Genomic DNA, 19876 nt, shown 5'->3' with positions numbered 1-19876 from the left:
CACGTCAATCCGTTGCTCCGTTGCATCGTGATTGAAGGACAAACCAACAAACCAGCAAACCAACAAACCAACAACCCAATCATTGCATCATCACTTACCACAAGGTGAGACTGCAATTAAGGGCTAACTTGTATCTGAATAAATGAATAACCCCCCCCCCCCCCCCCCCCCCCCCTCTAAATGATTAGTAGGTACCCAAAATTAGGTAAGTATATAACAAACATCTCATAACAATCTGCAAAGCCACGATGACTAGTGAAAGATGATTATCGATGAACGAGAGAGACTGATATCACATCTGATGGCAAATCCGTTATGGACTAAGAGCAAGCGCGTGCCAGACCTTCGTTATTTTATAAAATCTGAAAGTTTCTCTGCGTATTGTCCCCAATACGCAGACATAGACACATAGAAGGAAGAAGAGATAAAAATACACTTTACATTTTAACCGTGCTCAAAGCTGTGATAGCCTGTGGCTACAACGTCCGCCTCCTATTCAGGAGGTCGGGGGGTTCGATCCTGGGCACGCAGCTCTAACTTGTCGGAGTTATGTGAGTTTTAAGAAATTAAATGTTACTCGCTTTGGCGGTGAAGGAAAACATCGTCGTGAGGAAACTTGTATGTCTGAGAGTTCTCCACAATGTTCTCAAATGTGTGTGAAGTCTGCCAATCCATACTTGGACAGTCATAATCCACCTATGGCCATACCCTTCTCATACTGAGAGGAGACCCGTGCTCTGTAGTGAGCCGGCTAAAGCCACCTTGATCCAAACTTCATAGTTCATAGTCGCTGATCGTTCCTTCCTGTGTTGAGGACAATACGCAGAGAAAATTTCAGCTTTCATAAAATAACGAAGGTCTGACACACGCTGGCTCTCTCTCTCTTCATGATTAATCCCGTATAAACAATGTGAAATACAGTGCCACTGTCAAAGCTTTCGAGATAACTCTGACAGATGGTAGGTAGTAGGTACAGACAGAGCTACGTGAGCATTTGCTATGGATTGTATCGAGATAACGGTGGCAATCGATTCAACCAAGATAATGGGTTAACTCACTGACGTCTACTGGGATTTTTGTTTCTGTCATCTATATGAGATTACGTAACAGAGAGAGCCCTATACTAAACTTTTTTCCTTGGATAGAGTATAGTATAGGTATTATTGAGATTATGCAAAAAAAATATCAGCAACTTCTCAAAAACTTACGACATCACTATTTTTACAAATTACATAACAATTTATAGTTAGTTACTTAATTTGGTTTTTCTGAAATTTCGTAATTATTCCCATAAGAATGACATTAAAGGTAATAATTTTAAGTAATCCAGCATCGTGTCGGTTTTTCTTTAATTTGGTGCGATCTCGAGTCATTAAACCCGGGGCTGAGAAGGCGGCAGTAATTGATTCCGAGAAGAAACAAGTTCAAGTACCTGCCTACAAGCACGAGGTGTCTGACTTTAAGGAGAAAGGAAAGGAAACAAGGAGATTTTATAAATAAGTATGATGAATTCTTAAAGGCATGACACGTCCCAAATTATTATATATCAGAATCCCTTAGCCTAGCTTTTTTCCTTCCTTCCTTCCCTTCTGTTATCGGTTAAGTATCTTCCTCTCTTTCTCTGAGCGGTGGGCTAGAAAAAAAGATACGAAGTAACTATCCAAAAATACTAAGTATGATAAATTCCTGAAAAGCCGGCAACGTATTTACGGTTACCTACCTACCTACGTACCTACCACGTACCTACATTACACCACTGGTGGTTCTTATGGTTTAGTGCATAAACAGACACCTAAAATTATAATCTTAGGCACAGATATCTGCAAATTATGTCAAAAGTCTGACGGGACTCAGATGCATATTGTGTGCTACTGTTCCTCTCAACTCAACTGCATAAATGTAGCATCTATCGTAGTTACACCCTGAGGAAGATACCCTAATTCTAGTCACGAAAGTGATGCTCAAAGATGCTGAAAGGCCACACGTATTTGGGAGAAAATTTAAAAATAGCGGTGTTCTCAATAGATCAAAGGCGGTCGCCTTGATACCACACGAGTAGAATATATAGACCAGAGGACAGCTAACATGCGCCCCGCGAGAAAATTTTGTCTACGCATTATCTCGTGTTTCTTCATACAAATAAGACGAGTAAATGCGTAGACAAAATTTTCTCGTGGTGCGCATGTTAGCCTAACAGAGGGGAAGCTTCATACTAGCGGCTGGCTGTAGGTTCACTCAAGCGCAGCTCACGCACACCACGACGTGTCACGGACGCTCCGTTTGCCGCCGTTTGGTATCGAACTGGGCGCAAACAGAGCGTCCGTGACACGTCGTGGTGGGTGTGCGTGAGCTAGTGTGAAGCTTCCCCTCTGGTCTATAATATCTACTCATGTGTTGATACTAGCACCTAAGGACCTGCACAACCCCAAAAGAAAAAGAAGAAAAAATATAGACATAGACAAACGGACTGTCATCATCAACATCATCCTCAACTCTCCACACGCCACGGTCTTGTGCCGCCTGAATCCAGCGGCTCCCTGCGACTCGTCTGATGTCGTCCTTCCCCCTCATGGGGGATCTTCCAACACTGCGATTTCTTTTGGTGCGAGGTTGGGCCCTTGCACCTTGGGACCCCAACGTCTATCGGTTTTACGAACTATGTGCCCCGCCCATTGCCACTTCAGCTTCGCAACCCGTCGAGCTTTGTCGGACTGTACTAAACTATAAAAGTTTTCTTGCTTTACTGCGGAACTCTAAAATCTTATTAGTAAGTAATTTTCAAATAAAGGAACCTCATTATTTGAAAGGCAACAAAAAGCCTGAAATCAACCTCGCTTGAACTCCACACTTGTAACTTGTAAGGCGAATCGAAAGCAAAAACTAGTCGTGACGTCACATCCGCCCATTCAACGCCATGTTTGGATAAGAAACGGAAGCCTTATAGTCTAAGAGCCGGCAATTTGAAAACGAGGAGGAATATTACACTATTGTCATTACAACTAAGCTTATGCCCGTGACTTCGTTCGCGTGTACTACACAAATCTTCAACCCCTATTTTACCCCCTTTTACCCTACACTGGGGACGAATTTTTTTAAGAATATCGTGTTGAACGGCCAAGCACTAGAACGCGAATAAAAATGGCAACCAGTGTTGCTCTGTGAGAAGTCTGTGTGTCTATGGTACGAAAAATGTGTTGGATTTTTATTTATTTTTAGATGTATTTCTCAACTAGGTATAGTGTTTGAATGGCAAGACGGTTCTTGTAGGTACTACAAATGTTCTAATCTCGAAGACGAAGCAAAGTATAGGTAGGTAATAGCTATCTGCGTGCCTTTCAGCCCGATCCGTTCAGTAGTTTGAGCGGTGCGTTTATAGGTCAGTCAGTCAGTCAGTCAGACGACGACTCACGATGATGTGTGACGATGTGCTCAGTACGCATTATGTATACAATATATGTATGTATATGTTTGAAGACTAGAACGGAATTAGCTCTTTGCCTATAATTCGGCAAATTGACAAAAGACAATTCCTAACTAACCCAAAATACTATTGTGATCGACAATTAACAATGTCGTTGACGTTCACAATTTCCTTTTATTTGTAAATTATTTTTGGTTTAACAACCATGAAAATGTGATAAAAAAATCTTATAGATGGCTTATCTACCTATTATTACCTACTATAGATAAAAATCACAATGATCTAAATATTGAATAGGTAGTTTAGTATTGATCGCAGCACCCCATTATCTTGATGTCCCGGATGATTCCGGAAATGACTTGTTGCCTCTTCTAGACATAGAACTAGAAGAATAGAAATCTGCTTATTATATTTTATTTTAACTAATAACCAGATTAAAAATTCAATATAAAAACCGGCCAAGTGCGAGTCAGGCTCGCGCAATGAGGGTTCCGTACTACAGTCGTATTTTTTCGACATTTTGCACGATAATTCAAAAACTATGATGCATAAAAATAAATAAAAATCTGTTTTAGAATGTACAGGTGAAGACCTTTCATATGATACCCCACTTGATATAGTCACTCACTTTGAAAATTGAAAATACTAATTATTAGTTCATGACCACAATTTAATTTCTTTTGTGTGATCTAACCCTAAATTCACGGTTTTCAGATTTTTCCCCAAATGTCAGCTATAATATCTACCTACCTGCCAAATTTCATGATTCTAGATCAACGGGAAGTACCCTGTAGGTTTCTTGACAGACAGACAGACAGACAGACAACAAAGTGATCCTATAAGGGTTCCGTTTTTCCTTTTGAGGTACGGAACCCTAAAAGTGTGTAAAAAATCTAATTGATAACAATAAAGAGACAAGTTGGCACGACGAGTGTAAGTAAATCAAATAGTCAAACACTTCAGACTTTCGTCTGCGGGTGAAATTACATCAATTACATTTAATTGGCAAAGCAGAGCACGTCTGTTATCGCTGTATCATTATATAATGCCGTGATAACTAGAAAATAGTTTTATAATGAGACTAGCTGATGCCCGCAACTTCGTACGCGTGGATAGGTTCTAAAAATCCTGTGGGAACCCTTTGATTCTCCGGGATAAAAAGTAGCTTATGTCACTCTCCAGGTCTTAAACTATATCCATGCGAAAATCACGTCAATCCGCATTTATAATAAGAGTGTACACTTGTACAGTGCTGGGTACTAATGTTTTACGCCTATTTTATCTTCTTAAACTTAGCACGGAGTCGTACGAAGCAACTTGCCTCCTCGTTTCTTAATTCGAACCGCAAGATTTGGAACGCCCTTCCGGCATTCGTTTTCCCCTTAAATTTTAATATGGGTACTAAGGTACCCAACAGGACTTAGGCATCATCCGGCTGAGTTTGTTGTGGGCTCTTCTCAGACCTGAGCGCGTTTGGAATCCTTGTAATTTTAGTTTTAAGTTCGCGTAAAAATTAGCACTAGGTATATATATCATCATCTTACAAATGCAACAACCGACTATCAAAAATGTAATTTATTACCCATTATGAATAAACTTTTTTGACTTTGACTTTGACTTAGGCTGCATCATAATTTGCCACCAAGTCTATAAAGTAAAAAATTCCGTACTTAATAAAAAAACGGAATTCCTACAGAATCACCTTAGTGTACCACCACATTGTCACTTGTCCCCAACACAGGGAGAAAAAATTAGCGACAATGAAGTTAGGATCATGGTGGTGTTGGAATGGATAACAGGAAACAAAGTTATATATAAAGTTATATAATATAAGACGAAAGATATACTTTCGTCACAGAATGAAGTCTGAGTTTTTTATATTTCCTTAGTAAAATATACCACAGATATGGGAATAAATACGCTGTATTTTGCAATATTGTTATTTTAGCTGTCCATATTTCAGCTGATTTATATTATGTACAATTTCTACTTAAGTAGTAACTACAATATTTTATTCGTGAAACGCCGCAACGCTTTCTGATCGCCTACACTGCAAAAACTGAAACTAAATTTATCTCCTCTAAGTGTGAACACTTTCCTCATTAGACTCCACTATTCTTCGTTAATTGTAATTCTTCGTAATCAACAATCTGTGTATTAGCTTGTTTTAAATGTTCATGCTGTTAAATTCAATGTTTTATCTTACTTTTCCTTTTTCGTTATTCTATACATTGTACTTAGTTTTAATTGTATAAACTGATGCTGGAAGGGTGTTCCAAATCTTGCGGTTCGAATTAAGGAACGAGGAGGCAAATCGCTTGGTACGTATCCGTGGAATTTCGACTACGTACGGGTGCAGACCTTGGCGATGCCTTGCGGTACGATAGTAGAAAGGTGAAACTTTAACCAATCACTACCCCTATTATAAATACGAAAGTGTGTTTGTTTGTTGGTTTTTTGGTTTGTTGGTTTGTCCTTCAATCACGTCGCAACGGAGCAACGGATCGACCTGGTTTTCGAATCGGAAAAATCAAAGGGTTCTTACGGGAATTTTAAAAACCAAAATCCACGCGTACGAAGTCGCGGGCATCAGCTAGTCAAAGATAATTTCGATCCTTACAATGCATCTATCATAACTTTGGTGTTAGGTCTACAGCAGCTTAGATACCTAAGAAGTTAAGCAGATTAATTAGTAGGTAGGTATTAATTAATGGGATCACCAAAATGGTTGACTTATAACAGCACTCTAGCCTTGACTCGTTACGCAAGGTTCAGGCTTTGCAAACAATTCTAATTGGGCACAGCTGCTAATGAAATTAGGCTTCACACAAACTTGCGTTTGCAGAACAGTGGCAAGAGCACTAAAGTGGGAAAAGGACATATTGAATTTAATCAAAATGCAACTCATTTTTTTCTATATCGTATATTATGTATCGGATCTAGATGTAATATTTGTAGGCAATCAATAAATCAATTGCAGGTTGTCAAGAAATAGTTTTTTCCTACTGTGCTAAGAATGGCTTTCAGGTTAAAAAGCTGCTGAAGTGGCAATGGGCAGGACACATAGTTTGAAAACCGATAGACTTTCACCTATTGAGATCCCAAGGTGCTGGGAAAACGCAGCATTGTAAGACCCCCACTAGATGGACAGACGACATCATAGTTACAAGGAGGCGTTGGATTAAGGCAGTGCAAGACCGTGGCATGTGGAAGTCCCTACAAAAGACTTATGTCCAGTTGTGGACTCTATGGTTGATAATGATGATTAAAAATGGCACAATTAGCGATCTCTGATTTTTTTCCTCCTTTTAATTTAGTTTTCGTGTAAAACATCGTCGTCGTGTCGCTTTCACCGACAAAGTATGTAACGTTGGGGGTTTTGTGGTGAGGAATAAAACCCACAAGTCAACACGAGAATTTATTTAGGTAAGTAGGGTCGTGAGTATCGAGCTGGTGTCCCGTGTCACTACAATCTCTAAACTTGTAGTAGGCTGTACTTCCCTGTTTCGCCGTGCGGTAACGTCCCAGAGGTAGCGGGAGTTATACAGTATGGTTATACAAACAGTATAAGGATTTCCGCAAAAGCCTATGGCGTCTAGCTTCTGCCATCAACTAACATGAGATCAGGAGGACAATGGAGTTCAACATAATATTTAGTGTTATTTGCCGCTTTGTTATTGCTACCTATTTAAAAATAATGGAACGCAAGAAAAATATTTAATTCTGTCAACACAGTCACAGAATATATTAACCATAGGCTGGCTTGCGCTAGGATGGGGCTTAAATTACGTAACACCGTAAAATTAGAGTACTTAAATGGTTAAAATTTATACTCTGTTAGTTGTATTGCGTTGCACCAATGAAAATTAACACCGAGTTAGCTAATCCGGCATTTCGCTATTTCGCATAGAAGGAACAGAAGAGTTTAAACAGGCATTTTGCAGGAAGCCTTAGTGTTAATAAATAAAATACGAACCGACCACTCTTACAAACGCTTTATTACTAAAGTTATGATGACTGCAAATATTGTGCAGTAGAGTTTTTTGATGATCTGTTGAAATAATTTCGTCAAATGCCCTGCAGTCATTTCGGATTGCGTCGAGGTGATTTGGCTTTGGCTTTTAGGGCACTTTGTCTTTATTTATTTTTTGTCATCAAGAGTTGCGGAAAATGTGTGAATTCGTGTTATACCCAAACCAGTAAATGCAGGAGAAACTAAAAAGATAAACTAATTATCATACTTACTTGCTTAATATTAACGATATTATACCTACCAATTGCTAGATGATGGCCGCGAATTCGTGCGCGTAAATGTCAATTTTTCGATCCGCTGGGAACTCTTTAATATCTATCCAGGATAAAAAAATAGCCTATATCGGTTTCCACCATGCAAACTATCTCTGTAATAAATAAATGGGCCACGATATGTGTAAAATCACTTGGGAACTCCTTGCTTTTCAAGGACAAAAATTAGCATATTATGTGTTTAAGGCCCCGGGATGCAAGCAATCGCGATCAAAAGCGGGATCATAATCGATTGGTCGTGAAAAGCTAACAGGACAGACAGACACACTTTTGCGTTGGTGGATTATCAACGTATTGCGCATACCACTGGGAGATTTTGTATGTAAATTCTCTTTATAACTTCCACCCAAATAAACCCGGGAAGGGTCAGCTGACCCTTCCCGGGTTTCGGCTCTAATTCTTTAGGCCTATATTGAACGTTACGTAGCCTCTGCCGAATATTAAGTAGGTACTCATCGAGAAAGCCAATGCGTCGCTCGTCGCGTTGTGAAAGCGCGTACGAGCAAGAAGCGCTTCGGGCAGCAAGAAACAATGGCGACTGCCATGATACGCAGGTGACAGCTGCCAGGTGCTCGTGCTGCGTGCAGTGTACAGTTCTTGCATTTCACGAGGGCGAGTGGCTCATGCTTGTGTTTAAGTCGTATCGGTATAAGTAAGGTACACTAAATGCACACGAGTAGATATATAGACCAGAGGGGAAGCTTCACACTAGCTCACGCACACCACGACGTGTCACGGACGCTCCGTTTGCGCCCAGTTCGATGGCAAACGGCGGCAAACGGAGCGTCCGTGACACGTCGTGGTGTGCGTGAGCTGCGTGGTGTGAGTGAACTTACAGCCAGCCGCTAGTATGAAGCTTCCCCTCTGGTCTATAATATCTGCTCGTGTGCTAAATGTGTGCGTTTGTGAGCATGCTTGCGACTGATTGGTCCGACATGCACGCACACTTACGCAATGCCCATGTAAACGACGTAACCACGAGTATAGTTCACTCATCATCATCGCGTGCCTTCTTCAAAACGAAGTTTGGAGGTCATCATGCGAAAAGCTTCTCTATTTAAAGCCGCCTCTTTCAACTTTGGGTAACTAAGCCCTGTCCACCCCCTTATATCGTCCAACCATTTGCGTCTTTGGCGACCTGGAGCCCTTTTGCCCTCAATCCTTCCTTCCAAAACTAATCTCGGAAATGAGATGAGTTCACTCGCCTTCGTGAATTGCAGGAACTGTAGCAGATAGTGATAGAGTAGTACATATAGACTTTGGCAGCGTAAAAAATAAACTGACGAAATGTTAACGAAATAATAATCAAAAAGATAGAATGCCGAAACCCGGGATCGAACCGGGGACCTCTAGATCTTCAGTCTAACGCTCTCCCAACTGAGCTATTTCGGCTATAGAGATCTGAGTGAAATTAAGGAATACTTATGTGATAATTATAATCCTAAGTACTAAGAATATTATACTGCACTCTAGCTGATGCCCTCGACTTCGCGTGGATTTAGGTTTTTAAAAACCCCGTGGGAACTCTTTGATTTTCCGGGATAAAAAGTAGTCACTCTCTAGATCTTTAACTATAACCATGCAAAAAATCACGTCAATCCGTTGCTCGGTTGCGACGGGATTGAAGGATAAACCAACAAACCAATAAACCGTAAACGTTTCATATCCTAGCGGTTCGAATCAGAAACGAGGAGGCAAATCGCTTCGTACGTATCCGTGGGATTTCGGCTACGTACGGGTGCAGAACTTGACGATAGCTTGCGGTACGATAGTAGAAAGGTGAAGGAGGAACCAGGTCAAAAAGATTCTTGGACACACTCTCCGAATTAAATCTATAGAATACTCAGTAGTTACTTTATTCATTGGTAGTACGTATTTTCTTTTCCTCATTTTTATACAGGGTGCAACCAGAACGCTGGCAAAAACGAAGACAGGTGATAGTACTGATGATTACTGATATGATACCACAAAAAAACGCGGAAAGAAAATATAAAAACAACCTATAATTGTGTAAAAGTTTACGATATATTGCCAATCTGACTGACGCTAGAGGTCAACTAACGTTGCGTAAGTAAGCCACTCGGAGGCAATGCTGTGTCGTAGGCGTGGCATTGACCCGAGTTTTGCACGCTATACATAACGGGTTTGAAAAATACTAAATCACCAAAACTACAAAATGAGGCTTGGTATTGGATAGTGTTTTGGTTATAACGCTAATTTTTGCTAGCGTTCTGGTTACACCCTGTACCTATCAGTACCCCTATTATAAATGCGAAAGTGTGTTTGTTTATTAGTTTGTTGGTTTTTTGGTTTGTTCTTCAATCACGTCGCAACGGAGCAACGGATTGACGTGATGTTTTGCATGGGTATAGTCAATGACCAGTGGCCCTACCGCGGTTGTTTGACAGCTACAATGTCACGATCGCAATCATCTCTGATTGGTTAATGCTCGCTCACTATAGGCCACAATTCATTGTTGCAACAAGAATCGCACAAATTCAGCCAATCAGAACAATTGAGATTGTAATAGTGATTGATGCAGGTTTTAGACAATCGCCCTACTGGAGAGTGACATAGGCTACTTTTTATCCCGTCAAATCAAAGAGTTCCCATGGGATTTTTAAAAAACCTAAATCCACGCGTGCGAAGTCGCGGCCATCAGATAGTATCACATTTGTTTGTATTAGCAGCGGCCATCACCGTGACTCGAACAAAGGTGGTTTTCAATCGAGTAAGCATAATGGACGCAAGGCGGTGGTTCCGCAAATTTATTATTGAAATTGCCGTAATCTGATCCCAAGGCTACCGGGTAATGGGCCAGAAACCATGGTGGACGAACGAGACGAAATTATGATGGTTAAAATACTATGTGCTAAGGTAGGTGAGACAGCATCAAGACAGGGAGCCGCAGCAGAAACAGCTGAAAACGGCAAGCGGCGCAAGCATGCCTCTCTTATAGAGAGTTACATTTTTGTGCCGTTTGCCGTGGAGACCCTGGGGCCATGGAGTCTTAGTGCTAAAAATTTTTTACGAGACATTTCACCGCGATTAATAGCCTCATCTGGTGACAGAAGGGCTGGCTCATTTTTTGCGCAACGGATCAGCCTGGCTGTCCAGCGCGGAAATGCAGCCAGTATTCTTGGCACCATTCCACGCGGTCATGATTTATATAGTAATTAGATAAGGCTAGCTTTAAGTTTTATTGTAATTAAAAAAAAAAAAAAAAAAAAAAGGTAGGTAGGTACTTCTAGAAAACTTTGCATGAGGACAATTTCCAGTGTTGCTCTTCCAGCTGTTGTGTCCCCTGTATACATAGTATAAGAGAGCATAGTTCTCTGAAATCAATTTCAGTTTCATTAACAGCCCTCGAGAGTTGGAAGGTCATTTGACCTTCCAACTCTCGATGTCCCGATGTCGACATCACGAAGGAACGTTGGGATGTCGACATCCCAAAAACTTTTTTTTTTTTTAAAGTTAAACTTTGGGATTTGCTAGTGGTTCAGCTGGCACGTTCGACAATTTCCAAATCTTGACAATTAACAGAAATCATACCAAGCTTCTAGCCTTGTTTAGGTATTGGCTTCATGCCTTGCCAGCCAAAAATCTTGACGCACTTTTAGATAAGTAATTGTAGTCTGAAAATAGAGTCATTTGCATGCACTAGACGACATACAAAATTAGGTTTTCAAATGTCACTGTTACAAAACCTGCAATGTTGAAATTCACGCGGCGTATAAGGAAGTTTCGTAAGGAAACACCACATTATTGACATTATTGTACTACTTAATACAAAAAAAACTAAAATATTTTTTCTCTTGTCAAGATTACTTATGTACTTATATTTTGGAAATTATTAAGTTAGTAAGTATGCGTAATAATAGTAAGTTGAGTTGAGAGGAGTAGACGAAAAAATCTATTAATTGAGCATTAAGAAATCTCCAACACTAAAAACCTTGCAATGGTGTCAAATATTTGCCGGCGGGCTTAATGAAATGAGAGGAATGAGGAAATAAATAATGGCACATTATACCAAACAATGGCCAAATCAGTTTATCTAATCATATGGAAATTAATGCCGATTGCAGTGTCACAATAATCCATCCATACTAATATTACCTATAAATGTAAATGTAAATTTAGTACAGCGATAGCTTGCATCCCGGGGAAGGACATAGGCTACTTTTTATCCCGAAAAAAAGAGATCCCACGGGATTTGTAAAAACATAAATCCACGCAGACGAAGTCGCGGGCATCACCTAGTAAGTAATATTTGCATTGAAAGTACCTACTCTTGCAGCCTACACTTCACAAAGGTCGAAGTGACTGACTGCTGAGCTCATTATTTGTTTTGTCATTGATAAATCACAAGTGATTGATTGAAAGGCGTTGTTTTGCGGAACTCCATAATAATAATTACATACCTAAAGGATCAATAGGCTTTGCAAAAGTTCTCGAAAAAGGAGAAAAGGTAGCGGTCAACGATATCGAATACGCACAAATTATTAAGCTGAGATTTTGAACCTAGTAGACCGTACCTCTGATAAAATGGATGATATCTGGCCAATAAGAAATAAATAAATTAAGTAATGAGAAAACTTTTATTCACTCCTAAAAGGGAAAATAGAAGAGAAATAGAATAGAAGAGAATAGAGAGTTATACTAAAAATGAGATGGTATGAATTGGTGTCCTTTTCTTGAAGGAATTTCTTCCAGGTTAGCCCGCTATCATCTTAGACTGCATCATCACTAATTACCATCAGGTGAGATTGCAGTCAAGGGCTAACTTGTATCTGAATAAATAAAAATAAAATAAAAAAAAATTGAGAAAAATATACGGGGTAAGGAAATGCGGAAAAATTAGGTATGTCAATACGGGTAGGTTAGTTATCTCAGTTATTATTATGACTGTGGTGACCACAGAATTCAGAATAAGATGGCCATTCGATGACACGAACGCTGTCGGTGGGCTACCGCCATAATTTGACAGAAGTTACATCTACAGTTACAAGATTAGCTGACACGCTTTTACTAGCTTTTACTATTGACTGAAATACATTGTTGTAGCAAGATTACCGTACGCGGTTCCGCGGATATATATTATGTGAGGTGAAGGAGCGTCTGGTCCAGTAAATCTGGTAAATACTCAAGTAGGTACTTTTGTGTGTTAAGTGATTTTTTTAGAATGTAATTAGCTTTTAATAACTTTGCATATACACATTTTGGTTTAGTGCATATTGATTAAAATGAAATAAAAATAAAATAAATTCACCCAATCACAACTGAGTCCTTAAGATTGATACAACTTTCCGGAATCGACCAGTCGCATATTGAAGACTGCAGATACTTACCACATCTATTTAGTTATTTAAAATTCTGTGGTTGTGACATTGCACATGATTATGGGTTTACTTTAAACAATAAAATAAGCTCTCAGCCCCTCGACAAGTGAAAGTGGCACGTGTGCAAGGCATTTTGCGTAAACCGCCATTATGCTAAACAACAAGCACACAAGACATTTCTCTTTATACATATTATTGCTATTATCAGTCATTTCCTATGCCATGTAACCTGATGCAGAGAAAACGCGAAATTGTCGAGGAAGAACTCTTGTTCGCATACAAATAGGCGGTATGGGAAAACGGAAGCGTACAATTAATCGAATTAACCATATATGTCGAAATGTGATCGCGTACTCTCTACTGTATCCGATCCGATATCGTTTAGACTGTGAAAATATATTATTAGGTACCTACAGAGAGAAGAACAACCCACAACTTCCCATGACCTAACCTTTCGATTCATCATCATCATCATGATCAACCCATAGCCGGCTAACTACACAGCACAGGTCTCCTCTCAGAGTGAGACGAGTTTGGCCACAGTCTACTACGCTGGCCATGTAGTGGCATTTATTTTTGACACAGGCAGTTGGGTATTTGCCTGTGTGAAAAATAAATTATTTCTTGATATATTGTGATAATTTTCAGCGCTTTCCGTCTTTTCTTTCGTTAATCAGTCTCTATTGTATTGTAGGTACTATGTGACACGATAGCTTTACCCGAAATGGGGCTCATGTTCCATAAATTAATACAAAAATTAGCGTTCACTTACTAACCATACTAATCTAGGAAAATAAGTAAAATTGTACTTACTAACAAAACTAATCTACTATGTAACTAACTAAGGAACACGAGAATAAATGGCTTTTTATTTATTTATTATGTGACACGATACCGGTAGGGCGATTGTCCTGCATCAATCATTATTACAATCTCAATTGTTCTGATTGGCTGAATTTGTGCGATTCTTGTTGCAACAATGCATTGGGGCCAATAGTGAGCGAGCATTAACCAATCAGAGATGATTGCGATCGTGACATTGCAGCTGTCAAACAACCGCGGTAGGGCCACAGATCGATGTGATATCGGATCGGATAGTGAGGTAACGTTGTCACAAAGTTACGGTAACATGTTACGTCAGGGGGGTAACAAGTAACGTAATTTCGTACTTGCAATGCTTACTAAGGTTAACTTTGTAAAAATTACACGTCGCATCGTCATGCAGTCTATATGAATTTGCTATGTATTGGGCATTGCTAAGGGTCAAAGACTTAAATAGGTGATATTAGCTGGAAATCGCTGGATACAGGTGTGTGAAGTCTGCCAATCCGCACTAAGCCAGTGTGGTAAACTATGGCCTATAAACTTTCATTCTGAGAGGAGACCTGTGCTCAGTAGTAGGTCGGCGATGGATCATCATGTTGACCTTTCGGACGTTGAAGTTACAATAGTTCATTAGCTCATCAGCAATCAACAAACACTAAACGCTTTGTCTTCACTGCCGGTTCTCGATTAGTATTGATTTATCGAAGTGTAAATTCGTGTATCGTTTCGCCACGATCTGTGGTGACCGGTGTGCCATTGACCGCAATGTCAAATACCTTCGATTCGGCCACTTGCCAGGTTGCGACTTGCGACCCGGATCAGCCGGAGTCGAGTGAAGGTTTGCGCTCCGAAAGAGCCTACCACCGAAAATTTGAGATGAGTGCATTTCTAATGAAAAGGAAAACTCCTTGCGTCAGTTGCACCTAAACCTATTCAGTCAATGCTCAGCTCAGGTCTTCTCTCAAAGTGAGAAGGATTTTGGCCATAGTCTACCACGCTGGCCATGTGCGGATTGGTGGACTTCACATACCTTTGAGAACATTATGGAGAACTCTCTTTCCTCACGATTTTTTCCTTCACCGTTAAAGCAAGTGATATTATTAATTACTTAAAACGCACATAACTCTGAAAAGTTAGAGGTGTGTGCCCGGGATCGAACCCCCGACCTCCGATTAGAAGGCGGACGTCCTAACAACTAGGCTATCACACTTGGTAGGTAGGTATCGAGTAAGCTCGTGCGTTGCCGATGCTCACGACTCCGTCATCAGTGCCGCGTGGCGTATGCCGTATGCGCCATTGGCAGCAATTTCACGGCTAATGCCTTCGATTCGGTATTTTTGCGGATTTCCGAATACTTAATGGTAGAATAAGGACACAATGGACAAAAGGCTAACAACACAATGCAATGGGTCGTGGAAATACGTTTTGTTTTCAATTTGTTACATCTTTTAAAGTAAGATAGCCTAAGTGCGATCACGCACTCATCCGATCCGAGTTCGTGAAAATACGTTCTGAAGTAGTCATAGAACTATTTGTATGGTAGCTTATGACATATTATTATGACGTAGATATTTTTACATCCGTATTTTCACGGATTCGAATCGGATGAGAGCGTGATCGCTCTAAGGTAAGCTGTAACGATATGGTATCACCAGAGACCATGTCTGGGTATCACAGATGGGAATTACAATTCAATTTATTTAATGTAGGACAACTAGTATCTCTCGTGCTTCGTCCGTGACTCTAACATAGGTTTGGAAAACAGATTCCACTTAGAAGAGCCACCAAAAACTAACAGTTAGGTACGCGGCAGAAACTATAACTAGAATATACATCGACCTTTAGAAGGAGACGCAGATTTGTAGAGCTAGAGCATTAGTCTCTATCGTTGAGACCGACAAAACGTCATAAAGGTATAAGTGACAGAGACAACGCCGAAATGTCATTCTAATGGCCGATGTACATTACTTTCTGCCGCGTACTATACTCTTTTCAAATCATAAAATGTTACAATTGTATCAATGTAACAAGTAGATAAATCTGCGTATGTAAGTTAACATAGTTTCTCTTCAGTGCTACAGGGTTTAAATAAATGTTTCAGCTCAACTAAAGGAACGCTAAAATTCTGTAGAGCTTACAGCTACTTTGACTTAGCTCTGACTTAAGTTTCAGTTAAAATGAAACAGATTTATGCCAGCTAACACTGTCCTTTAATAGATTTCAACATTTTGAAAACTGTAATTGATCCGTCAATTGTTTTTTTTTGTTTGATTTCATTTTAACCATGGTTCGTCTAGAAGGAAAATATACCCCTTATCCTGATAACTATTTTATCAAAGAATCTAATCTAACTAGCTCTCGAATTCGACCTTACCGATAGCTCTATCTAGGTGTATCTATTCAATATCTAAGTAGGTATGTACCTACTTCAGATTTTTCTCCTGACAAGACCTAATCTAAATAAAAATCATTCTGAATGGAAAATTTTATCTTATCTGTTCTTTGTTTCATGTTTCAGTGCGATATAGGAGCTCTATTTTTAACATTCAAATGACGAGCATAAGTACATTATTATCAAGACGTGGCAAAAGGACCGTGGATTTCTCAAGTAGCTATAAGTATGCGACAGCCGTCAGGTCGAGATGGCAATCGAGCTGGGGACACCCCGCACAGCCCCCGCGCTAACCCGGTGCGGGATAGCGCGGGTGACGTGCAGGTATGCGGGGCATGAGGCATCCCCCCGCCTTATGCCCCACACGGCTATTGTGCCAAAGCTGTTCTAATAAATAATTTGTGTTCTTCTACCCCTTCATAATACTCATGTGAAAAAGGATAGGAAGCTTTAGACTTGTTACTTTAGTTTAGTAATTTTAATTTACTTGTGTTGTGCACAACAGAATTACTTAGTGACAATAATTATTGTCACACAGTTAATATTATAAAGGCGAAAGTTTGTATGTGAATGTATATGTTTGTTACTCTTTCACGCAAAAACTACTGAACGGATTTGGCTGAAATTTGGAATGGAGATAGATTATACCTTGGATTGACACATAGGCTACTTTTTGTCGCGTAAAAATCCATGATTAGTGCGAGATTTTTTTAACACAATATATCTACGCGGACTAACTCGCGGGCATCACCATACTAATATTATAAATTCGAATTTCGAAAGTGTGTCTGTCTGTCTCTCTGTCTGCCACTGTCTATCTTTTCACAGCCAACAGTTTAACCGATTTTGATGAAGTTTAGTACAGAGTTAGCGTAGGTACATCCCGGGGAAGGACATAGGCTTTTATCCCGGAAAATCAAAGAGTTCCCACGCCATTTTATATAAAATTTGGTGCAGAGGTAGCCTGCGTCACGGAAATTGACAAAGGCAACTTTTTACCCCGGAAAAATCAAAGAGTTCGCACGGGATTTTTAAAAACTAAAAACTAAATCCACGCGGACGAAGTCGCGGGCATCAGCTAGTCTAGTATAAGTATAAAATCTTGTACTCTATCTTGATCACATTCTACTTTTATGCATATGATTTTCCTTGTAAAATTAATTGTTTGCGTATGACTGGAATGTTACTCCATCTAGATAAAGCTTGACAGGATATCCATCAAGTATGTCTCCGCTGCCATAACCATAATAAATAAACTACGATTAAAATCAATAGGAATACCATTGCAAGATCGTCAGTAGGTATTTATTCAATTGACAAAAATGCGGTTGGTATGCGAATACATTTGTGTTATTAATTATCAGTTCACAGAGCGAGACACTCGGACATACTGTAGTGCTTACGTTACTTTGACGTCTTTGGTCTTTGTGTTGTCCGTACTTATAGGATCATTGAAATATCTGAAATTTTCTTGCAGGTATGCATTTACTTCCCTGTCTTTTAGGGCAGGAATTTGAAATCTAAATTCCTCTCAGAATGAAAATTGGCCAATGCCATAGTCTAACCACGCAGGCCAAGTGCAGATTGGCAGACTTCAGTCCTCACTTCACGCACTTTTGAGAACATTATAAAGGACGCTCAAGCATGCAAGTTTTATTTTATAATCTTTAATTTCGAGAGTTTTTCCTTTTGGAATATAATATGTCACTCTATTATATTATTCCTCCACATTTATTAATTACTTACTTATATAGGGCTTTCTTGTACAGCTGTAACAGAGCCCTAGCCTGACCCGACAGAGTTTGCTGTTCCAGCCGCCAATCTGGCAAAGCGTGTTGAGTAAAAACCATACTGGTTTCGTCACAATGTTTTTCTTCACCGTTAAACCCACATAACTCCGAAAAGTTAGAGACCGACATCTTAACCATTAGGCTATCACCTTTTATAATAAAATCCCGCAAACTATTTTGGACTTACCTTTGCACAAGTTTAAAAAATCTATTAAAAATATGCTCCTGAAAAAAGCATATTACACAATTGAAGATTATCTAAATGATAAAAGAGCGTGGATTTGACCTGCAGCTCGTTCCAGCAACGCACAAGACTGCAAATACTATTTTATACATGGCATAATCTTGTACCTATATCAAATATTTGAAAAGAGCAACCGCCGAGTTTCTTGCTGGTTCTTCTCGGCAGGAAAGGCATTCCGAACCAGTGGTAGATGCATCCGACTATTCGTAAGCACTTGTAAAAGTTTATACGAATAAAAAAGATTTTCATTTCATTTCATTTCACCGATTTTCTGAAGCAAATTTTCTGTCAAGTATATAGGTACTAATACTTAATTCCCTTATTTGACTTCTATAGGACATAACTAATACTTAATTTGCATAAGTGTGCACGGCACGTCTGTCTGTCACGAGTTCATTTATATTCAATTCTACCCTGCGACTAGTAACCAGCGATTCTTCTCAAACTGTATGCGTAAATGGAAGTTTCTGAATATTTTAACAGATATTAGGGTTCTCAGATACAAGTTCTTTTTAGGGTCCCCTGTGGCTTCATCCAAGGGTCCTTCCTACCGCCGGCCGCGCCGTTGTTTGAAGCTACAGTGTGAGACGATCGCAATCACCTCTTTTACCTTTGATGAAGCAGATCATCATCATGATCAACCCATTACCGGTCCACTACTGAGTACGGGTGTCCTCTCAAGAAGGGTTTAGGCTATAGTCTGCCACGCTGGCCCAATGCGCGTTGACGGATAAGTAGGAACGGAATATTGCTTCACTTGCACATATTGGGCTCATGCTAAAGGAAATAGTCCCTGACGTGTGGCGCCTGGCATTTGGACAGCCCTAAAGGGCCATGGAGGGCTAAAAAGGCATGCAGGCTACAACAAATAAGGTGAACTGCGCACGATTTGAATACATCTTTATTCCGTTGAGCGCTGTTTATTCACGATATTTGCATAATAATTTAGCGCCGGGTCCGCCTCGACTCACAATCGCTTGTTTATGAGGAAATTCCATTTGTATTGAGCACTGAGGTGAAGAGATTTGAACGGTAGAGCGGCTGAAGTTCATATAACGACAACGGCCAATAAACGCACGATTAGGATTTATACCGCTTTCATACGTGCTGTTTTAAGTCTCGCCGCACTCAGAGACGCCTAATCGTTAGGTAAGTACTTAAGTTTAGTTAAAACGAGAAAGACGAGAAACGAGAACGATTGGTTTAATAATCCTAAAATCCTAATTCCTAATAATATTATAAATGTGAAAGAGTGGATGTTTCGATGTTTGGAAGTTTGTTTGTTACTCAATCACGTAAAAACGGCTGAACGGATTGGGATGAAATTTGGAATGGAGATAGATTATAGGTACCCTAGATTAACACATTGGCTATTTTTTATCCCGGAAAATCAAAGAGTTCCCGCTGGATTTTGAAAAATGTAAATCCACGCGGATGAAGTCGCGGGCATCAGCTAGTAAGTAATAATACTTAGGTACTGCGAGCTTTCTAGTTTATGACTGAAACTAGACCAAAGAGTAGCCAAATAGGCTTTTTTTAACATCCAACGTTAGTCATTTT

General features: G+C 39.8%; 1 non-coding gene across 1 annotated transcript; it reads right to left on the bottom strand.

Moving 5' to 3' along the window:
* Window positions 1-9045: 9045 nt before the first annotated feature.
* On the bottom strand, window positions 9046-9118 carry TRNAF-GAA (transfer RNA phenylalanine (anticodon GAA)). The gene has a single exon. It is a non-coding gene; the product is annotated as a tRNA-Phe (tRNA).
* Between the last annotated feature and the right edge of the window lie 10758 nt (window positions 9119-19876).

This window comes from Maniola hyperantus, chromosome 2 (genome assembly GCF_902806685.2).
Source record: "Maniola hyperantus chromosome 2, iAphHyp1.2, whole genome shotgun sequence".
In the NCBI taxonomy this organism is placed as follows: Eukaryota; Metazoa; Arthropoda; class Insecta; order Lepidoptera; family Nymphalidae; genus Maniola; species Maniola hyperantus.
This window is presented reverse-complemented; position numbering and strand designations above follow the sequence as displayed.